The sequence below is a fragment of the Dromaius novaehollandiae genome, chromosome 1 (genome assembly GCF_036370855.1).
Source record: "Dromaius novaehollandiae isolate bDroNov1 chromosome 1, bDroNov1.hap1, whole genome shotgun sequence".
In the NCBI taxonomy this organism is placed as follows: domain Eukaryota; kingdom Metazoa; phylum Chordata; class Aves; order Casuariiformes; family Dromaiidae; genus Dromaius; species Dromaius novaehollandiae.
In genome coordinates, this window is record NC_088098.1 from 75706670 (window position 1) to 75730477 (window position 23808).

The 23808-nt window shown below is 37.9% G+C and overlaps 1 long non-coding RNA gene across 3 annotated transcripts in view; it reads left to right on the forward strand.

The window, feature by feature from the left end:
- LOC112991551 (uncharacterized) overlaps positions 1–23808 on the forward strand; it is a 105531-nt gene that overhangs the window by 1893 nt on the left and 79830 nt on the right. For all 3 annotated transcript variants that reach the window (XR_010390553.1, XR_010390551.1, XR_010390552.1), the window contains exon 2: positions 19044–19230. This is a non-coding gene — a long non-coding RNA (uncharacterized LOC112991551). The remainder of the gene's footprint in view (positions 1–19043; positions 19231–23808) is intronic.

Here is a 23808-nt window from a genome sequence, read left to right on the forward strand (position 1 = left end):
CTCGCTGTCTTCTCAGCGGGCGCACGGGCACATGCTTGTGCACACTCCCACTCTCTTTCTCTTGCTCTTCACGTATTAATGAAGGAATTTATTTAAGTATAATACTTAAATATTAGACTAATGCCATTTATAGATGAAGGTAGCATGTAGATGTTCTGAGTTAGGTACAATTTGACAGACACTTACGCACTTAAGATTTATTAGTGCTATGAAATTGCCAGACCTTTAATATTGAGTTTGTATTCTTTAAACAGACAAGTGCATGTGTAAATTCAAGTATCTGGAAGTAAATATATTTTAAAGACACTTTATGAGAAAACTGTTCCTTTCATTTGTATTTGTAAAGCAAAATGCTTTCCTCTACACTGAAAAAATTGGACGCTTATGTAAAATATTATAATGTTTTCCTTTTAATTTTATTTATATCCCTGAATTTAAGTAAATAACAGAACAAATCCAAACAATGGTTTTTTTCCGCACCCCCCCCCCCCCCCCAAAATTATTAGAAAATACCTAGTGACTTGTACAAAAGCAGTTTTAAATTCAGGCCATTGACAGTATTGTATCAAAACCATCCCCGTAATGGCATTGCATTTGAACGTTTTTTTGGCAACATAAACTGAAAAACAACTCATAACTTTAAGTAATAAAGCTGTATTTATTGGCTGATCAAGCTCAAAGTAGAGTATGTTTCGGTGAATTGTGGAGATTAAGAAAGGAATTCAGGAAAGTATGGCTTGGTGATGGCTAAAATTAATTTCTTCAGAGTTCTTTTTAGAGGCCTGTAGTAGCTGCACACTACAGTGCAAATAAAATATTAGTTGGGATTTTTAACTAGTAGTAGTTCTTATAAAATCAGACACTGTTAAAGACACCCCCCCACACACAACTGAGAAATTTCAGACTACTCGATGATATTGCCGCTAATGATGCTGTTTACTTAAAGAGGATTCCCCCCCCCCCCCCCCCGACTTCAGTTGTAATACTGTTGGGGTGGTTTTGTTGCTGACGACTAGCATTTAAAGGAGTATAAAATAGCTTATGGTGTATTAGTTTGTTATTTTGTCGTGGCTTGCTAAAAATGATCATTGTGGAAGTAAGAGCAGCAGAACTGCCTTATTCCTAGTTTATTTCACAGTGAGGATTTCTTTGAGCATGCTGTAAATGAACATAGCAGTGCATAAAGATCACGTGTATGTTAATTGAAGAAGAGGGATTAAAATCAGTTCATTAGATTGGTGAATTCCAGTTTTTAAATTTCAAATTATTTTAGTCTACAACTTGAAATATAACTGCTGATAGAAATATTCAGCCCCTCAGATGAATGCCTTCAGGAATTATGCACATGAACTAAAGCATTTACATTTTGAAAGTGTTTTGTGTTGAACTGCCAAGTATTTTTCTACAAAATATTTGGTGTATGGAATGAAAAACTGAATGTATAGGCAATACTTTCCTTAATTAGAACAATTTTTTAAATAGGTGACTAGGATGAAGTTTTGCATATTTTCAGATAATAATTTAGTGAAGCATTATGAAAATAATCTAAGATATACTGTTATAGCAGGAAACTGTTTTTACTCCACCTCCCAACCCTTATTCTTAAAAAGGATTTGGTTCTTATTTAAGGTGTTGCTGGTAAATGATGATTCTGTTCTTAAACTCCCACCTCTCTTGATTAAAAATATGTCTTTCACCGAAAGATACTAACAGAGGAAGCCGGGAGCACGTGAGAGAAAGGTACATATGTTCTAGGCCTGTGGATAATAGGAAGACCTCAACTCGAGAGCACCGTTAAGTGAAAGGGACAGAGTAGCTTATGATAAAACAAGAGAAGCATAGCATACAACATTTTAACAAATGGATGGGTTGTGATGTGTTCGTTATTTTCAAAGATAATAAATTGGATGCGTGGCATCCTTACTTGGGCTAAACTCTTTCTGAAATTAATTGGAATTTTGCCTGGATGAACACTGCAAGATTTGGACCAAGGTAAGGGAAGTTTTACTGTGGCAGAAGGGAGGGGGAAAAAGGGAGGAGGTGGAGTGAAGACAGGGAAAGGGAATGGAGCAGGAGTTACCACTTTCAAATAGAGTTACGGTCCTGAGTTCTTGCCTTCATTGAATATAGGAGATAACATACAAGTGGATTCTGTTTGGCGTGGCTGTATTGGTACAGCACTGCCTTCTCCTAGTGTATGCCAAGTATTCATAAACATTGTGTAGCAGCTAAAGAGGAATAAAAGGAGTGCAAGGAATGCCTTGTTTCATCCAGATTTCTTTTGAAGTTTTTTTTTTTTTTAAATCACATCCACCAAGTGTTGCAGCGACTCCCCTGCAGACAGAATGGTTTCACTGTAATCGGTCTTCCTTCCATGTGACACATATTCTTGGGGTATAATAAACCTCCGCAGGGTCTGCAAGGTAATAAAGTAGTGTTCAGAGTCTCTTGTGCATATAGGTGCTTAGGGCACGGGCAGGCCTGGGATCGTGACACTTTCCCTCAAGAAAATGGAAATGTGCTCTAATTAGACATTTTTGCTCCTAACTGCCTCAGTCGCTCGCAGCTTGAAACAGGTGCAGGTAATCAGTGCTCCCCCTTTGTCCCCCTGCCAAATGGTTGTTATTGTGGAGGGATTTTATTTTTATATATATATATATGTATGTGTATATGTGTATATGTATGTATGTATGTGTATATGTATGTATGTATATATGTATATATGTATTTTATATATGTATTTTATATATGTATATATAAAAAAAAATCAGTGCAGTACTGTGATACAATTAGAATTTGAATTTGTAGAGTCTACCTGGCCAAAAAGAAAAAGCAAAAAAACAGAAATATGATTGCGTGGCTTTGTTTCTCATATAGGACATACAGTATAGCTACGAAGAAAGGTGTTGTCTGTTTGTTCATACGGCATGCATGCTTGTGCACGGCATTTGACTTGTGCAAAGATACGTATTCGTTTATTCAGTATGCCTACAGCCAGCTAGACTCATGATTGCAGCCAGAAGACAAAGTTGCTCCAATACCCTGGAATCACTGTAAGCAGCACAATAGACATTCGTAGGTAGAGCGATCCCAGTAGATATAAAATGGCGGGTGGGTTTTCTCGAATGCACATGCACTTTTGCCGGTTCCAAGTTTATACCACGGTAAACCGTACTGGCTGTGTAAGTCTGTGCTTGTTTCTGCATTTAACTCTGTGCCTGATCAAAAACAGGATGCTTTCGGTAGAGTTTGATGAGCTTTGGATCAAGCCCTCTGTACCCAGATATTCATTCACATTGTGCGTATGCACATCTGTGGGTTGGCTAATCAATCTGGCCAGTAACTTAGCAGCAGTGAGCAGAGCAATTCATGATTTTCATGAGAATGGTGCAGAAATTTGTCCTCTGCTATCACTGCCCTCGCTCAGCATATATAAAAAACCCTAGCGACCACAGTGCTGTTAGGATTTCATGAAAATTTGACATACGGTCTCTAAAACAGAACGTGATTCTCTTTCTGATGCCTCAGTTCGTGTATTTGATGCACGTAGGAAGGAATAAAATGTCCAGAATCAGGCCCTTTGTCTGTCTTTTAAAAATGTATCCTGTCAGATATAAACTCGCATCATTTTGCATTGCCCTGCGTGAAAACAGCCTTTTTTCACAGAAGATTAGTGTTCCCGGTTGTTTAGTAGGCACACGGCTCTTCCCTCTTGCATACATTGGAAATTTGCTGTGCCGTACCTCTGGAAACAAAGGATCTGATCCAAAGGCCTATTAAGGCGACGGGGGTTTTTCCATCAACTTCAAATGGGATTTAGATTAAGTTTATATACATAATAGTTTGCAATAATGATCTGGCTACTAGAGTGGTTTTCTGGCTCTTCCACAAAACTTCTCAAAACTCTCATAAAATTTGTCCAGGGTTGACAGTCTGAAAATGCATGTTGATGCACCGATCTTGTTAAAAGAAGGGGGGGAGTGTTACAAGGAGCTTCATTTTGCTGCTGCTCCAAAGGGAGTTTTTGAGTTTTACGAATGAGCAAAGGGTGTGCATTGGTTCCGCATTAGGGAGGTAATTGATGCATTGGCTTCTGCTTTTTTTTTTTATTTAAATTAGTGAAGTCTTTTTGGAAGAAGTCTATAGATTAAAGATGGCAATGTACTCCTTATTTATTTTTATGCATGTAAGTTTAAATTTACCTCAACCGTCATGTCCCGTTGTTTGCCAAGGAAAACATTTAGCTCCTGTCCAATCTCTCTGGGCTTTGCGAGTGATTTGCTCTTTTAAACTTGTTAAAACACAAATAGAAAAGTAAATTGCTTCAGATACGGATTGCAGTTTTTGCAAAGCAGGAGGAGGAAGAACTAAAGAAAGATGGATTTGTTATTATAATAACCAATATACCTTTATTAAATATTAATTAAGTCATAATTTTCTATAGCCCTTGATTGATTGTGTTTGAATTGCAGACTGATACTTTGGAACGCCTTAAATCTGGTGTACACTTAGCATGTTGCCTATGTCTTCAGATACCTGCATACAGATATGTTTACTGTGGCATTCGTTCAGCTGCTGAAATTCTTCTGTCCATGTAAACGGACACTTCCAGAAGTGAGTGCATCTTCAATTTTAGTATGAAAGAAGTTCACATGCTTTTATAACTGCAAACGCAAATATTTTTAGAATGCAACATTAGAAAAAAATACATTATTTAAAGGTGGTCTCATTCTCTGTGTTTTCCTTCTTTATTTCCCCCTTGTTATAGGTAATTTCAGAAATAGAAAAATACACTAGAAACAATTGCTCTAAAGAGCTAGAAAACAAAAGCAGCACCATTGTGTCTATTTTTTTACATGTTGTGGGGGAAAACAGGGACGTTGAGTAGCTTAGAAAATACATAATAGTATTTTTTTGTTCTACAATCATGGTAGACGAAGATACTTCACACTGAAGTTAATTCATCATTTATCTTGGGTAGAGGAGATTAGTTTGGGGCTTTAGTAAGGGTTGTACACTTGATACTGATTTTTCAACACAACTTATATTAGTTTTTCTAATATGTTGCTCACAGTAAGTGTGATAGAAAGAATTTTGTTCCAGCCACAAGATAAAGCTATTGAAATATTATTTTATTTGCAAGATGTAAAAACATAAAAATATTACGAGTGTTCACAGCATTTTAGATGGACAGTTACTTGTTTCAGTTCAGGAAGTACTGGTGAATATAAATCTTTGACATAGATGTTTAAATGCATTGGCGGTCTTTCGGGAACTAATTGTGCTTTTTTTTGGAATTCAATATGCAAAAGGGTAGGTAAGTTGTTTGACAGAATCCAAGAGATTTTGGTCATCATATTTGTTTTGTACCCATACACAAAGAACTCTGGTATGTTTACTTCTACATTTGCATATCTAACTAGAACTATTTTGATAAGATCTTACTCTTGAATAAGTTATTCTTTTAACTTTTTGTTTTATTTATTTTTCTGCCTAGTGGCAGGTCCTTTCTTTAAAACAGAAATGAGGGTTCTCTTGATTATTTTTGTAACCGTTGGCAAATGAGATTCGTTGTCTTATTTTCTACAAGAAAAAAAAGTAGTGTCCAGTCCAGAGTCAGTGAAAAGTCTCCCACAGACACCAGAGCATTTTTGGCTATATTCTTAAAGCAAAGTTACAGTAATTTAAAAACCTGGTACAGGAAGCCTGAACTTGAATGACTCTTAAAGTACATTCATGCAGAATTGAGCATTCTTTGAATGTACAGACTTCTGCAGTGAGCTTTTTTGCCTTCTTACTTTGTCCAATTTAAAATAAGGAGTGCCGGAGTGTTGCTCACTTGTTTTAAGGGATGCAGCGTCTATATTCTTTTTACTCTGGCAGGCATTTATGAATCACAAGGTGCATGAGAGGGAGGGATTGATTATATTAGCTGAAAATGGATGGAAACTGCCTGAGAAGCCCAAAGGGCATGGGCTTACAAATTCTGTGGGGATCCGCCTGGGGTTTTGTTTTTGTTTTTAATCTAATTCCTGAAAATTAGAACTTTTTGTTGCTTGGTGTTATGAATAAACCATTTACATTTTAAAATCTATTTTTATTAGTAGCCGTTTTATTTTTTTAAATAAATAGTTTTCCAGCTCAGTCTGTTATGAAAGGAGTTAGCTAGCAGTTTTTTAATAGAAGGTTATATGCTTCTCCTTCTATAATTATTATAGAAGGAGAAATTAACATGATCACATGGAAATTTTGTTTCTTAAATGGAGATTTACATTGATGGATTGAAGGTTTAGGGTGCAGATTTACATTTAAATTACATATTACATGACATTTACATTTTAAATGATACTAAAACAATTATTTCTACTGTCTCCTTGGTGCCTTCTGACTGTGTCTATAAAATTATTTCATTTAAAGTATAACCCACTACAGTATATGTATGTTTCGTGTATGAGATCTAGGTACTTTTGTATGCATGCACTTTTACTTGGTGTAAATCAGGAATGTTGTACATACGATATTCCTGTGTACACAGTTAAGATGTTATTTAGTACTTAGAGTGGCAATTACTTTTTTCTGTGTAACGAAATGCTGCAGGGGGGATGGTTCCTGTTTAACAAGTTAAAAATGGTATCCATATTTCTTGCCCCCAAATACTTCCAGGAGTCAGGGCTTACAGTATTGCTTAAGGCAAATAGGTAAGAAAGAGCACTTAACCACAGGTATAGCTGATCACAACTCACACGTATTAATACTTCAGCAAGCCCTAATTTCTGGACAATAGCATGTCTAAGAAACATACTTTTCAAAATAAAAGATACTGAAAAGGCTACCTAGGCAGACTTTTGGGACTGTGGATTATAAAGAGTAACTCCATTGAAATCAGTGGGATGATAAAAATTGTTCTTTGTACTAAGCATTTCTTCCAGTGGCTTCTATAGAAGTTCCCAGCGTTACAAAGAACAGAAAAAAGTTGTGTGCTGTCTGAACTGATTTGAGTAGGACTTAAACTATATGTAGGCCTTGAATTTGTTGTCTGCAAAGAGGTGAACTTCACTCTGTGAAGAGTGGCTTTACTTTTTTCATTTGCCATTGGAAGCAATACCCACTAGACAGTGATGTGAAACATAGCCATTGATCACCTGGATAAACCTTTTCACTGGAAACATTTTTCTAAAATGCTCAGACCTGTAACAAAGTGTGCAGATACACTGCCCAATTAATTTTGCAGCTTGATATCTTAATGCTACTTGAACTGTGAGACTTTATTTTTTCTTCCACTATTTGCAATTTTAAAACTAACATATGCAGTTAGGACATAGGCCTGAGCGTTCATAGGTTGATTTCCAGGAAAGCTTGTTAGCTCTTCTTTACTGAACCTTTAATTAGTCTGTATTTTAGATTAGACTGTATCTTGGGAAGAACACACAGATGACAACAAAAGTTACAAAATTCAGACTCTGCAGGGATTTGATATTCACTCCCTCACCCCCCTTTTCCATGTGAATCTCAATCCATGACCATGTGGGTATGTACTCTTTAATGTATTCAGCTCAGCAGGCATCAAAAGTTTAAAGGCTTATAACAATTATTTTGACAATAATGGAATTGTAGTGTTTCTGTGTCCAACCCAGAATCTTATAAGGGTGCAAAACAGCCGTATCCAACTCACAGTGTAAAGAAACATATTTTGAGAAGAGAATTATGTTCCTGACTTTGTTTTGATTTGCTGGAACTGACTATAAGATGTGGACTACGGTGTCACAGATTGAGGAGATATTCACATGCATATATGTAGATACATATGTGCATGCAAATATATATATGTACATGCATTACCTTTCATGAGCACAAAAGAATCTTCATGAAGTCAGGGGAGCTAGAAAAGTTAAAACTTTTTAAAACACAGTATGGGATAAAGCAAATTGAACAGTATTTTCTGCTGTCACTCTTGACTTCCACCCTGGCCTGCTCTTTATAATGGGTACAACAGTCTTCTGGTTTGCTTTCCGCTCCCAAATCAGTCCTCGTTTTCTGGACTCAAGAAAGGCCATCTTGTCCGGAAATGAGATCTTAATGAAGTATTAAAATGTGTGAGTTGTGGTGCCCTTGTCTGGAAAAATGAGTAAGAAATTGGGAGATGGTTTTACAGCTAGCTGGGGGTGTCATAGTAAAGAGCCTTTTTCGAGTTTCTTCATTCTCCTCACTCTCAGCACTTCCATTTGTAGGCTGGAGATAACTCTGACCTTGTGCACATTTCTTCTGTGAGGGATAGTTCGTGTCTGACTAAACCGAGTAAAAAAATACATCTATAGAAAGTTGAGAAGGAAAAAGTTGTGAACTGTTTTGAAGTGCAAGCACTTGCAGATTTCAAGGGGTTAAATATTGATTTTCACAAAGCTGCATCTCGTAGTCTTGATTTGTGCTGCAGCTGCTGTTCTAGGCCTGGGCTTCCCTTGAACAGTGACTTTCACTCATAGCTTTAAGAGGAGACTCTTCTGCCTCCCCAAATTCAGTAGCACTCCTTACCAGAGTGGAAGGTTATTTGCTGCCTTGCTTGCTTGCCATGAGATGTTTCTTTCATCACCAATGTCTTGAAAGTTAGCTGCTCTGTTTTATGCATTCATAAGTAATAAGTGAGATTACAACACGCACAACATCTGCATAGAAACACCCCAAATCAAAATCTGAAGTCTGATCAGAAGAGCTGAGCAGAAAGATGCTGGGAAATTGCCGGGTCTGTTTCCTTTCCACTTTAGGATGCTGCTGTACGAATAATTAAAATGTAGTATGTTCATAACATCTTAAGAAAGTATGAGGAAATTAATTAGATCATTGACTTAAGAAAAAAAAATCTTTACAGAATACTAAGCAATGACCATGGAAGATAAAACTTACAAGTCATAACACTTTACATGCTCCTTGTCGAACAGCAGACTGGAAGAGAGCTTGTTAAAATAATGACAGTGGCATATTCTAAATCTTTTGTTTGCTGACTGTTTTTCGCTGATAATTCCATTCTTTTTATCCTATTACTTGCCTGAATGTAGTTAAGCTCAGGATTTTCTTGCTCCCCTCCGCACAGCAACCCATCCTGTGTTAGTACTGAAAGAGTTGAGTTTCTGGCAGACTCTTACGAGTGCCTCGTTTCTACAGTATTGGCATTGTGTAGCAAATTACAGCCAGCTCAAGCGAGCAGGCTTTCTCAACCACCCTGTCTCCAGTTTTCTTTCTCATCAAGGGCACAGCTCCTCTGGAGAGTGCCTCAGACGGGCACGTGATGCCCAGAATTGGGAAGCAGGCGCAGAATTTGGCCACGTGCAGAGAGCCACACTGGTTCCACCATGTGGACAGCTTCAGCCAGCTAACGCTGTTATGCTTCAGCGACTGCAGAAGCCCGACTGCGCTTTAATTAGTGTTATAAAACTGTTTTTTTCTACATTTCTAATAAGTATTGACAGTCAAATGCCGCAGGTGTTTATGTGTGGGAATTACTTTTACACGCACTGGTAGTGCAGTCAAGTTTATAAGCAGAAGTCATCGCATCTCCCTCCTCTCCCCCTCCTACTACTGCTTCCCGTCCCCTCCCATCTGCAGCCAAAAAGGATTGTGTGAAAAACAGGCCTTGCAACCAAAAGTGAAAATATGGCAGGCCTATAGTTTAGTATAGTTTTTTGAAATGTTCCCTAGGAATTCTGTGCCCTATTTGAGAGCTTTATAGCCTGATTATTAACGGTGCTGAAAATGTTTAAGTGAGTGCTCTTGGGCCCTGAATGTGTTCCAGCGCTTGCATCTGCATGTCTCTGACTGCATCAGGGACTCCAGTGAGTGGTTCTGGTAACCTGCCTTTATATGCTTATTACCTCTGATGTTAGAACCCTTCAGTCCACAACTGTGCATAGGGCGTAGGGATCTGGATACTGAAAGCGTAAGCTAGACAGCGTAGGCAATTTCCCCGTGTAGTTTATGGTAGCTTTTGAGATGAAGTGGGAGAAATTAATGTGATAAATCTAAGAAAGATGAGAGAAAGGACAAATGTAGTTCAGTTGGTTAGGCTGGACAGGATTTGTAACTGTCTAAAGGCAGCAAGCGCTCCTGTTTTTCCATGCTGTTGGCACAAAACTTCACAAACTTTTGTATTCTGTTTTTTGGTGTTTCACCACTTTTTCTTTCTTCACCTTTCAGGTCAACATGCATCCAATCTTTCCAAACTTATTTGTAGGTGAGATTGCAGTAATTATTTTAGCTTGTGCACCATGCTTAAAGAATGTGCTTAATTAGAAGCCAATTTTTATTTTGAGTGTATATTTTATGAATAATTTACTGTTATTGGTTATTCTTAGTTTGGACGGGCTGGCACAAATAATGCAGTGACTTGCAATTTGGTGGGACTTTGCAATGAGTAACACCATGAAGGAGTTTGTCTGTTGCAGCATGAAACCTCTCCCCCAAAAAACGGGCACTGAAGATATAAAAACAGCAAGGACATAAAGTAATTTTTTTAGAGAGAGGCAGAGAAAGAAACTCCAAGAAGGCTGGGTGAAGCATGTCTTTCTGTTCATTTAAGAGTGCATATTTTATTTTATTTTATTTAACACTTAAGATGTGTTTTTTTATTATTAGGTAATAAAAATGGATCATTTTGACTCCAAGTTTGAAAAACCAGAAGCCCTAAGTCTACATACGCCACACAGTTTCACTTTTCACTAGGTTTTTATGTTTGTGTTTATATATCAGAATTTAAATTTAAATTTTGATGCTGAAATCAAATACTCTTATAAATTACACTTTAAAAAGGAGGAAAATAAGTATTTTCGTTCAGATGCGTAATGTGAAAGCCATGACTCTGGGTCTCCTTGTGGTGAAAGACAAAGCCTTCTGTAATTGCAGAATCAGGTCCTAAGTAATTGTCTGTCTGGTAGCATTGCATTAGCGGAGACATTGCAGGAGCTATACTTTTTAGCAGGCTTCTGTTGTGTCAAAAGGTGAGAGAGGTGCCCATAAATTACCTTGATTGATTGTATTGTAGCTAGTGATTTTTTTTGGAGTTACTACAGAAGTCAGCATGCTTTATATTTTTCTTGCATCTTAATAGCATGCAATGTTCTAACATTTATTATACCTTTGTCTAATTTGTCTCATCTGTGATACAGTCTCTTCTAAGGAGCTCAAGCTTTAGATTAAAATGTAGTTCTCAGGCAGAAAGAAACTGCAGTAAAAGTAGTTGTACTACTGGTTCATCCTATGATTAATAGCAAGACTTGCTTAGAAGTTAGTCTTTGATTTCCTCTGTTTAATTGTAGCCCTAAGTGAAATGGCTTTTTGATTTATAGAAAATGCAAAATTGGGTATAGAAAGTTTTAAATTACAGTAACAGTAAAAAATTTCCCACAATAATCATCCCATATTGTTTCAGTTCAAAAGAGCTAAGGCTTGATTTGTGTGGGAAAGAACCCATAGCGGCCAAGTTCCACATTTGAAACTGGGGAGAGGGGAGGATCAATTACCCTCTTTTGAGGATATAAAAGTATGCCTGATCTTCACTATGTAATACTTTTATCATTTAATTGTATGCCTTCTACATTCCCTTCTGAAGGGTGCATGCTGATTAATTACTTTAGAACAGCTATTTTCTTACGCAGATAGTATGGAAAAGTAAGTAGGAAAGTTGTATTGGCACATGCAAGAACAATGGTGAAAAAAGCAGAAGCTTTAGTAAAAGCAATGGCTTGTAATTATAATTGAAAACTTAATCTCTCCTGCTTTTTTGATAATATTTGTGTTGTTACACAGAATGGTGTAGCATACTATTAAAGCTTTAATAACAATAGTTTAATGACTGCAGCTTTAATAATAGTAGTTTAATTTCTAAACTACTTTTTGGAAATTTTGTATGGCTGATCTCTCTGTTGCTTCACCATGTTTATGTTGATGTTTTCTTTCATTAGGTCACAATCATTATGTATGTTTACAGCACTAGTCCTAGATGTTGAAATTCTAGATAGTTAAAATATATTTAGAATAACTGAAGGTACTTTTGGGGAAATTACTTAGCTTTAACAGGGTGAGACCAAATTCTGCTCTGTGTTCAGGGGTAAATGCTATTACAATCCATGCAGGTTTACATCTTTATTCCTGAGAAACGAGTTTTGGGTTTTCACATTTACTTCTATGTCTACCAAAATCCATTTAAAAATCTTTTGAAAATAATAATGCAGTTGTTATTCTCTTGGCCAACTTCCTGATTTTTAAAATCCTGCTTCACAGTCTCTCCTTACATGCAGTTTTTATTTGGAACATACCGAGTTTACAGTTTGAATATGCTGTCTTATAAAATGCTGCTTCTATTCCACCATTTGATTTGGCATGACCAAAATTTGAAATTTAAACATAAATACATTATTGATCCATCTATAAGGTTTTCTTTCAAATTGTACTGCACTTGGATAATTTATTGTAGTAGCATTTTAAACTCAGGTAAGCTCTGCTTTTGTGCTATAATCTGACAGTTTAATCAAGATACAAATTTAGAAACAAATCAGCACTGTCTTTTATATAGTGCCTCTAAATCCATGGTAATTGGTACCAGACCTTGGTAAAAGAAAAGATCGCCCTTGCATGCTACCAATACCATCGGGTGTTGCTCCACAGCTGCATCGTATCAGAAGAGAAGATGCAAGAAAAATCAAAAGGATCCCCACATGCATTTTTCTGTAACATACCTTTTCCAGAACATGAGTTTGGTGGAAAATTCCCTTGAATTCAGCTTGTTAGCCAGCTGTAAATAGTGCCATATGTTGTGCATGCTTTAACCCTTACCTTTTGATAGCACCGGACAACTTTTAAGCAAGCTTTCTTTATTTCATAGTTGTGAAAGATTTAAAAAACTGAAAAGCTTCTACTTAATAAAATCAGAACAGGAAGGGTAGAATAAAAGTGCTGTTGGTATATCTGGATTCTATTGATGTAAACTAGTCAGCTTAGAATTCTCTAAAGGGCCTATTTTTCCTGTTTTTGTAATGTCAGAGCATACCCTGCAGTATTAGCTACAGCACAGTTTACTTTGCTCTTCTCTCGGTTTTCCAAGTGTTCGTGCTGAGATGGAGCCTATATGAGCTATAGACTGAAACTGTACGTCCTCGCAGCACAGATGGAGTATTCTGTCATTAGAAGTGTTTGTTGCCTGTTGGAACACACAGCATATTTCTACCATGGCATCAACAGTTTCTAAGAACTGAGGTCAAAATAAACAGGTTGCAGTTGGATGCAAGAACAGCCTGGGAAACAACTTAAAATTCCCTTCTTCAGCGTAAGTGTATTTCTAGATATGTGGATATAAATACATTTTTATAGCAAGGTCTTGATTTATACTAGCACATATTGGTTAGCATGGATCTGCAGGAGCACATTAAGCTTTCTATGGACATGGGTATACATACACAGTTTTGGCAGTATTTTAAATAATTAGCTGGATTTAAATTCAATAATCTTGCAGTATTTTTTCCAGAAAGTATTTGTAGTATTTTAGTAAAAGTGGTATCATATTGCACATTTTAAAAATGCATATTTTAGTTGGGATTCTCTGCAAACACGTGTGTCAGAAATTGCACTGATGCAGACAGTCTCTTTGAAGTCGATAGGATTCTTTAGGTGAGGAAAGTTTGGGCACTGGCAGGCAAGCTCTGGCACACCTTCCTGAAGTGGTTTAAGCTGTCGCTGCCCCAGACTCCCTTCTCCACCCTTTTACTGTGGATTAGTGCTTCCTCAGCAGAATTGGCAGGAGGGAATATGTACCTACACCTGAGCTGCTTCATTGCAAAACTCAGAGGGGGCTTGGTGCCCTCGGTCCATGTTGCTGGTTCAGTTTGGAGGGGGTAATCTCTGGCAGCCAGTGGAGCAGACCCTGGAGCAGGGACTTCTTAGGTTTGTGACAGCAAGATTCATCAGTGTTCGACTCACACCGCCGCTTAGAGCATCAGTAGGTATTTACAGGGTCCGTCCATGCCTGACTCAAGCCCCAGGTGAAATCCTGGCCACAGAGAAACAGAATCTCAGCCATAGATTTCAGTGAAGCCAGGGTTTTATTTGTAATGTCTAAAAAAGCCAGAAAATTTTTATGTAACAAGAGAAATACTTGTGATGGTTTTGGCTCGAATAGGGATGTAAATAGATATATTTGCTTTCTATCAGAGTCAGCAACAGTCACTCATACAGGTTTACTCATATTTGGCTTATCACAGTTCATTTATATTTAATGTAACTCTCACGTGTCTGCTGAGCTGCAACGCATACAGGCATAGCAAGCTGCTAGAAGTTAGAAAATGGTCTCATGGGTGTTCTTTGTATTTTTTGGGCAGGGGGGTTAAATGTAGTTGATGTTTCAGTAGTTGAGAAACAAAAAAAGGTTATTTTTTCCTTTTTCACAATGAAACACTGTAAAGCTGCATGGCATGCATAGTAGTAAAGAGCTAAGATGGGCATGTGTAGTGGCAGTAGTGAAAAGAGAAGGTGCCAAATAGGGCTAAGAAAATCTGTAAGACTAACCTGGAAAGATAGGTTTAATACTTTAGGAGAAGGACTGAAAAAGAAAGCCTCCCCAAATTCTTTGTTGCTGTCGATTTACTGCTGTCGCCGTCCTTATGTTTCTTGTCACAAGGAGCTCCAGGGTCCAGTCACCACCAGGGTGCTGCTATGGTTCCTCACCTTCTGTAGGGGCCTTCCACTGCCGCAACAGGCAGGTAGCTCTTCTAGCAAACTTTTCTTGTGGGCTGGTCTTTTGGTCCTCATCATGTTTCCTCTGATCTTGTTGCTGTTTTCCACGCATTCCTAACCACACACACACCCCTTACGTGTACACTGGTGTTTTTTTCCCATCCTTTATAGTGACAGGTCTTGTGTGCTGGTCTTCGTCTTAATCCACGGTCTCTTTGCAGCTTCCAAACAGCTTCTGAGCCTGAGCTCTTTGCTGACTGAATGCAGCTAGGAACCCACCTCCCCACCTTTTTTTAATTGGCTCTGCAAGCCCATCACAGATGGGCTGCACCTCATACATAATCTTTTTTTTTTTTTTTCTTCTGAGGCAGGTTTCTGTGAATGCAAGAGACAGACATGCTGGCAAGCTTGGGCCTGTGTTTCTATATTTTTTTTTAAGTGAGCCTTGTGGGACTTGTTTGCCATAGCTTGGAACTTCTTAATGGCTTGTGGAGCTCAGTAATGTCTTGGTGCCAGAAGTAGGAACCTGTTCTGTCCACCTGATCTTTTCTTAGCGATAATTATATAAGTTAGCAAAATGAAGTTCGGGTACAGCTGGACAAGAAAAAGAAATGAGGCAAAAGCACTCCAGGAATTGATGAAAATCAGTTGCTTTAAGGAGGTGGCCTTCTAATAAAAGTATAGCAGCTTTGTGCTAACTGTGTTTGGAAGTACTTTGGGGTGGTCTGTTATGACTGTATATTTCTTACTTTGAGTGGTTTTTTTCAATGAGTTCCACTCTGCATCATTTTTAGACTTGATTAATAAACTCTAGGTACTAAAATGTACCTAGGGCTTTAGGTAGGAGCCAAAGAAGGAAGGGAACCAGCATTTACAAATGTCAAATGGTAGAAGTCTTAGGTATCTCAACATTCCTGCTTCCCAGTTCCTTGGTATATTGCCACATGTGCATTTTTAGTCTCTGAGTGTTATAGTAGTCATAAAAATTAGGGGAACTTGGACAGGTAGGCATATGGGGAAGGTATGTGTCTTAGATCTTGCTGCACATGTGCTCTGATTTTTTGTTAGGCGTGGAAGCTCCCTCCACAGGACTGTTCTTGATCTCAGCAGTGTGCTTTGAGAGCTGCAAACGTAGGACGTATGCAGAAAAAGAATTGGACATACAATTATGCTGGTAGTTTTAGCAGCCGATCTGATGCTGTAGGAAAGGATATGCTGGGGTCAAAAGTAGGGTTCTGTTTCTTGAAAAGATCAAGCTAAACATGGCCTGAACTAAATTACTTGTGTTTGTGATAGGGAAAAAAATTCGTAAGTGTTTTGTTCCTCCCTGTTTTGCATGTTGACTCTGTAAGGGGGTTACTCATTAGACAGTAACAGTTACAGTCCAGAATCAACTCATGGATTTCAGAGCATTTGTTAAAATACTTCGGGGGTCAAGTGCCTAAAAAGGTAGTTGGCTCTTGGGAGAGAAAAAGTACTGGTGTCAGATAAGACAACTTTGATCATTCCTTTGCAGAGTGAAGGGTGTCAGAGAATGGCCTCTAAAGAGTGAATGGAGGAAATGAAATCTTCTGAGACAAGTTTAACTCCAGAAAGCATGCCAGCTAGGCAGGGGTGATAAGCAACACAGACTGATCAATTCAGGTTGGAAGTGACCTCAGGAGGTCTCTAGTGCAACCTCCTGCTCAAAGCAGGGACAACTGTGAGGTCAGACCAGGATGCTCAGGCCTTCATCCAGTTACATCTTGAAAGCCTCCAACCACAGAGACAGTGCAGCCTCTCTGGGTAGCCTGTTCCACTGCTTGACCGACCTCACAGTGAAGAAGTTTGTCCTTAGATCCACTCCGAGCTTCTCTTATTCAGATCCACTCTGAGCCTCTCTTATTTCAACTTCTGTCCGTTGTCTCTCACCTTCCCACTGTGCACCACTGTGAACAGCCTGGCTCTGATGTCTTAGTGACCTCCTTGCAGGTACTGGAAGGCTGCTATTAGGTTTCCCCGAAGCCTCCCCTTCTCTTGGCTGAACATGCCGGGTTCCCTTAGCCTCTTCTCAGAGGGCTGATGATCCTCCAGCCCCCAATCCTCTTGGCCCTCCTCATTAATCTATCCACATTGCTCTAAGGCTCAGCAAGCTGCGTGACATGGGAAGCCTGTGTGGGCATTGGAGCTCCCCTATGGAGGTCTTGCACATCATGGCTGTAGCCAGGGATGGGTTGGTGGCTGCATGCAAGCAATGCTGCTCTTGCCAAGCTTGTGTAAGGTATGTGGGTATTTTTGCTGGCCATCAGCTAGAAGCGCTGCCAGAAAGCTGATCTTACTGGCCCGCCTGGCCTTGGCCTGCACAGTGTGGCATTACAAATTCCAGGTATTAATTTAGAAAAATATTAACCTGGCCTTCAAAATTCATGACACTGTTTAAATGCTATAAGAAGTTAAAATGAATGCTGTAGAGTTTCTTCTAGTTTGCTGTGTGCTTTTTGAGTTGCCGAGATGCATGTTTTAGGCATTTATCCTTGAAGATGAGGGTTAAAGGTATAATTAAGCTTAAAAAGTGGTAAGTGTCTTGTGATTGGATAACTGCAGGAGCCAGGCCTTTAAGAACAATACCAAATATGAAATTTGTGATTTGATTGTAAGTTAAGCCACCTCATGAACAAGGGTCTGTTGCTTTTCTGTTTAGTCTCAAACTTTTGAAAAGCAAACACTCATCTAACAAGGTGGGTTTTGGGGGGGGGGGGGTTTGTTTCTTTGTTTTTGGTTTTTTTTCCAAATAATGAACCATGTCTGTAAAGTTCTAAATTGTATTTGGGTTAGCTGCTATTATATGCTCATCTGCTTGGGACAGTAATTAAAATGTACATTAATACTCCAAGGCACATGTTTATGGAAGTAAGAGAGATGTAGAGATTGAAATTAATCCCCCAGGCACAATGTAAATTGTTTGCTGAGGGCAACAGTATATATGTTTATATAGAGAGTTGTATGTATGTGTGTATTCTACATAGGTACAGATAAATCTAATATTTCATATATTTAATTTCATTAACTACATGTGTGGGTTTTTTATATATTTAACCTGTCCTCGTCAAGCTTTATTTATTTCTTACAAGCACATCTTACAGTGATTACACTAAAGATTAAATTGTCAAGATATTCAAATATTACTCAATGAGCCTTTCAGTTGTCTGCAAGTATATGTATGAGCAGGAATTACTCTGCCAGATTTGCATCATCTGAGATGACTCCTTTCTCCATACACACTGCAGGTGGGGATAGTGCTCCTACAGCACACCAGGCTTGGCCCCCTCTCTCAAACTGTGGGGTAGATATTTACCTAGAGACGGCTTTTGTGGAAGAGGCCCTTCTCTAGTGAAAAAGCACAGTCGTTCTTCAGCCATTGGCTAGCATGTTATCTAGAGCTGGGCTTAAGCTTGTGGTGTCGATTCCTCTCTGGCATAGTGAAGAGTGAGCAGTGTCCTTAGTAAATTGCCAATCTGAATTTATGGACTGTGCAGTTGTAAAGTGAGGTATTACCATTGTCTGAAACATGGTTAGTCTTTATACTGGAAAACATAAAAAAATCCACAAGACATTTGAAAAGTGGTTATGTTACTCCTATGCCGGACAGTCTATCAGATCAGGTCCACTGTTATTTTACAGACTACGTGACTTGGAAGTCAAAAAGCAGGTGTCTGTCCTTTTCGCTTTGCTGAAATGCATGCAGCATACAGTTCAAAACAATACTGCTGCCCTGCTTTACAATGTAGATAACTTCTTTTATAGTTTGTCTCACTGTATGGAGAGCAATTTGAAATGTATATGTATGCGTGCTGCTTGATCTGCTGCATTTTCCTCAATGTTACAATTGCAGTCTACTGACAAAGGCAGTCCTTCTGTGCAGTATGATCATGGTGCTCGCAGATTAAGATAGAGAAATATTTAGCACTGTGTTGATAAAGGGGCCACAAAAAGAATAAAATCTTTCTATAGGGAATTGTTTGAGAATTGCTGCCCTTGCAAAGTTAAAATTTGTGCACTGAAGAATGTCTTGTGCTTTCCTGCCTATGCTCTGATACAGGACCCAATTTTTAAAGATGGATGTTTCTGTAAAACATTGATTCTTAGACTTGCACGTGTGTCCAGACATCTTTGTGCATTTGAGATCTAAAAGCAATGTTCAGGCATTCTTTCTTACAAATAACATTGATGATCCTGCCCATGAGTTTCAAAAGCGGGAAAAATAAAACCCTTTCCTGACATTTGCTGCTTCAGTTGATACATATTTCCATGTTTATGCATGGTGAAAGATTATTCTTTTAACTATTTTTCAGCATATTAGCCTGGGTGCAGTCTCCCTGTAAGGCGTGTGAAATGTACAGCTGCAAAACTACAGTTTTAAACAAAAAAAACCTCTTCCTCATATGAACTGTCATCCAAAACACAGGATGAAAGTAGCTGAAGAGAAGTTGTTTATGATATCATCTGCAGGACTCCTAGAAAATTCTTCAGAAACTTGGGGTAAGACAAAAACCACTTATTTGTAAAGTAGAAGCTGATAGGAAGTGTGAAGGTATAGTTGTAGAGCAGAGAAGATACTGGTTGTGCATTGACCTGTCTGCTGAAGTGTCTCTAGCAGCAATTCCGTGTAAGAACAGCATTTCAGTGTAATACTTCTGCACATAATGAAAAAGGAAACAACAATAACACCAGGATTATTACCAGGATTAAATACATACATTTGGAGAAATAGTTTGTTTGCCATTCAGAATGAAAAGGTGTATTTATGCCTTTTTTGTTTTGTGGTAATGTATGTCAAAGGACAGAAATGTTCAGCTATGAAAAATAGGTTTTAGTGCAAGTACGAAAAGTATGAATCACTAAATAATACAGTACATTTTGGCTTGCTTAGCTGTTGAGAAGTAGCTGGACTTTTTGCACTGCACACAGTTAATGCACTCGCTTTGTTCTTACTATCTTTGTTTTATGTTCAGTAGTGATACCCATTACCTTAAGTGTGGTGAATGAAAATTTTCCAGTGTATTTCCTTATTGCTCTGTCAATTTAGTACAGCTAGGTGGGATGTCATCATGATACCTTTTCTGTGACTGTAGTCCTAGTATTACTTATACAGAATATTTTCAAAAGGATAGCAATGCATTCTCAGATACCTAAGTCTGTTTCTCCTGTTTCTGTTTTGGGTCATATGTACAATAAAAATTCATGCCTTAAGACCTTGTTGTCCAGATCTGTGTGAGTACAGTACTTAGTACTGCAGGTGTTCTCATCCACAGTAATATAAAATCCCTTTTATGACAAATAATGGAATGCTCACTTTATATCCTTAGGAATTTGGCCAGGGCATACAAATGATTTGTTTTTCATTTGTTTATAGTCAGATAAGCTTTTAATTAAGACAGTCATGAACATAAGCATCCTTCCAGCCCTCGTATCTTGTCTTTCTTGTTAACATCAAAGGGAATATTTGTGGTAGAAAACACTGCAGTAGGTAATAAGCATTTGTGGGAGAATCAATAGCATGTGTATCCATATATATATATATTTTTAAAATCTGGTTATCCCCTATCTTCTGTGTATATGCATAAAGAGAAAGCATGCATACTTTTTTTCTGTAGGCATTCCAAATGCTGTTGATAAAAATGATAGCTGTAGGGTAGTACCATGTTCTGTGCACACCCTAGACCACCAGAGATAGTGAAGGAAATGTGCGAAGATTTAACATAACCAGTCCCTCAGTCTTTTATTTTTAGGACTGTCTACTGTAAACTAATCTTTTGCTTATAAATCTGTTGCACTACTCTGTAGCCTGCACAGTCAAACTATGGATAAAATGAAGAACAGAGTAAAAGTGGAGATGAATGGGAATCCTAACATACTGCAGTATCACTTTGACATAGGAACGTGTATATGGGTAACTATGTGTATGCATGCACACGTGTATATAAATACATAAAATGTTCTGGATTTACTGTGTCTGAGAACAGAGGCCTGTCTGTAATGGACCTTTTAATTTAGTGGGTTGTGTATCTGTTGTGTTGGTACTGGCACAGTTGAGATCAGCTGAGATACCAGTGCTTGAGTGCCACTGGTGTGTAAGAAAGAAGGTTGCTAGCAGGGCAGTTTCTATGAGGGCCCTTTGGCTCTGTGATTTGATTCCCCCTGCTATTCGACCAAAATTGAATGTCTTGGCTATGAAGCCCGTGTATTACATTTGCTTGGGGTTGTGAATATGTACTGGAAAGGTACTGGGTGGGTTGTGAGTTTCTGGGCTTGAAAGTGTTCATGTAGAGTAGTGACGTCTGTTGATGAAGTGTTCATCAGTTGGCTGATTTTTGTCTTGGTTTATGTCTTGAATTACATGGCAGTGATGCTAAGTAGCTGAGATTTGTGTGTCCTTATATTTTACACTAAATTTAAAACATAAATAGCTCACCATAAGAATTTTGTTATAAAAACTGGAAAGAGAGAAAAAACATGAGGCCATTTAAGAGGTCATTGTTCTTATTAAGAAGATGGTGAGTTATTGCTACCTGTGATGTACATAAGTTTAGCAATACATATATCTCTTTAGGACTAGGCTGCAGAATAAATTGCAAAATCAGAGACTAAATTGCAGTCTCTTAAAATCTTTATCTTCATATATTTATAAGGAAATGATCTATCCCAAGAACTTTAATGGCATGAAGTCTTGTGCTTGCCCTCTGCAGGTTGACGTTCATTCATTGAAGAAATCAAGTTAACACTAAAATTAGATAATGCCCCATGATGTTGTCATAAATAATTAAGTAAAATTATTGTAGGTAAAACCAACAGCAATGTATAGGACAAGTACTAACCTGTAGAGCAGTGAAGTAACACTTTCTGTCTTTTTTTGTCAATTTGCTTCACAACTTTCTTAATAGTAGTCCAGTTTATGCCCAAAATACTAACCAGTGCATCTTGGGCTAAACACTTACCATTCAGTACTCTTACGATTTTCTCATTCCAGTTGTTCTTCTTTTATGTATTCATTCATAAGAGGCTTTTTGGAACAAACCTCAAAAGCCTTTTAATGCCAAATAAATCTTCCTTCAAATATGCTCACTCTGGATACTCTCAGAGGCAGGAGAAAATGTTCTCCTGTGTTTCAGGTTTCCTGGTAGGTGCAGTCTACTTTCTCAGCAAACATATATCTGCATTGCTCCAGATATAAGTAGAAAGGGAAGTCAATGAGTCAAGTCTTATCTTACCTGTTGTAAAGTGAGAAATGAAGCATTTTGAAAACAGCTGCAGACACAGATTCAGATTAACTTTGCTCATTGTAATATCTCAATTTCTGTCCCAGGGAACATGGTGTTCTTAAATCCTCAAACCAGCAGAGGGGAATGGCTGACCCTGTGCTTGTTACATTTCTTGAAAGTTAATTTAGATGTGTGTAGATGAAGAAAGATGTTTGGTTGTGTCGTTTTTTTTTTCTCAGCTGCAATTTTCTTTATAATTCTACAAGAAAATGAATAATTTGGAGTCTTCAAACCAAGAGCTTTAGACCCATCTGTGAAAAGCAGATTCCCTTGAGCACAAGGGATCTTAACTCAGCTGTTGAGAAATGCTTATGGAAAATGGACAATGCAGTTGCTCCAGTATTAAATCCCTCTTGCAAGCCTATCATTCAAGTCTAGGCTTCTCTCCAGTCCATAGGAAATGACTGATAATCGTACTTTTTTCAGAGAAGGAATATGCTGGAATATAAATCAGTAGGTGACATAAAGATAAAAGACTTATCCTCAGGTTAGTTAATTCATTTGAAAGGTATTGCCTTCTCCATCCAACTGAAATGACAGCAGTAAAGCAGGGAAAGTTAATTATGGGAGAAGCTGGTTGCCTCTTATTTCCATTGTTCTCAGTTCCTTAGAATATTGCCAAAAGATAAGTATTTGGGATGAACTTTCAGTGCTGAGTATCTTATTCAGACTTACTGTGATAGGGCAACTTCAATCAAAATAGCTGTTTCTAAGAACATGGCAATCTTAGCTTTGGCATCTTATACATTTTGAGGACTTTATGCTTTAACTGCAACCTTTTTCTCTTTTGTGGGAAATTTTATAAAGATCCTCTTAATATAAACCTTTGTTCATACACTCAGTTGGCTGATTGAATCCCAAACTGATAAGTGATTATAAAATGAATATTGTTCTGTATAATTCAAACCCTTCTCTGATGGGTTTCAAAAATGGCCACATGCAGAAATAAATATTGCAGTGGTCTTCAGGATGTAGTTCTTCTCTCTATACGTTATCCTTGTGGAAGAGGTCCTGTGAGAAAAAGTGGCTCAGCTACTGCTAAATTTAAAAAAGAGAATTTACTTTGAAGATTCAGGGAACAAAAGGAGGTTGTAAGGAACAGAATGAGAAAGTAGATTACCCAAGTAACCAGGAAAACAGCAGAAAGGCAGTGACGTTACTTCAGAGTATTTTGGTATTAGTCATATTGTTTCTTTTATTTTTACTAAATACTGTATTTGTACAAATTACCAAACTGGATACCAAATATTTTCATTATCTCTCAATATTACTTTAGTACTTTCACTAACTTGCTTATATTAGTAATCAGTGAAATGGAATTATTAAGAAAACTCTGTTTTGCATCTATGAACTGTCATTATTGGAAGCTACTTGCACACCTAAAGCAGAAGCAGGAGATGAGCCGTTTTTAACAGGAGAATTTGGGGCACCTCTGCCATATGCAGAAATGCTCTGTGTTCTTACTGTGTGAAATGCGTCAGGAACTCTTTGTTCTAACTAAAAGGAAGTTACTCTTGATTCATTGCCATCAATAAGGATGGCTTAGTTACTTAAAAACTGTTAAGTATATCCTGACACAAAATCAAAATTTTACCTTGAGATATTACTAAAAATGTTGACATTGAAGGAAATAAAATGAATGAAGCAAAATTGCAGTCATCATGTACTCCAGATACATTATCCAATGTTGCATTTTGAAGTGTCTTGATGTTGGAGCTTTGTGTTTTTATTTACTCCAGCAGCCTAATCAATACAGTTAGGAAGAAGATCAGCAATGTGTGGCTATTCCTGACAGATA